General features: G+C 18.1%; 1 protein-coding gene across 1 annotated transcript in view; it reads left to right on the top strand.

Moving 5' to 3' along the window:
• LOC107626700 (probable RNA-binding protein ARP1) overlaps positions 1-299 on the top strand; it is a 3,755-nt gene that overhangs the window by 1,205 nt on the left and 2,251 nt on the right. The gene's annotated exons all lie outside the window — the stretch shown is intronic.

Raw genomic sequence — 299 nt, forward strand, 5'->3', positions numbered from 1 at the left:
AAATTATTTTTCTCAGATAAATTGATCCTTTCGTTATTTTAAAAAAAGATTAATTTATTTTATAGTGATATTTTTTAATTTGGACCTAATTATTTTATAATACAATTTGTTACTAATTTGTAACATGCATATTAAAAATGAAATGAATGACCAAATTATTTGACGAGGATAATTTTGAAAAGATTTTTAATAAATAAAAATTTGTTAGAAACCAAATGTCTCATCTAAAATTTTTGGAGACCAATTTGATTTACTCTTTTATTAACTTAAATATTACTAATTAATTGTTTATATTTTAC

This window comes from Arachis ipaensis, chromosome B02, assembly GCF_000816755.2.
Source record: "Arachis ipaensis cultivar K30076 chromosome B02, Araip1.1, whole genome shotgun sequence".
NCBI lineage: Eukaryota > Viridiplantae > Streptophyta > Magnoliopsida > Fabales > Fabaceae > Arachis > Arachis ipaensis.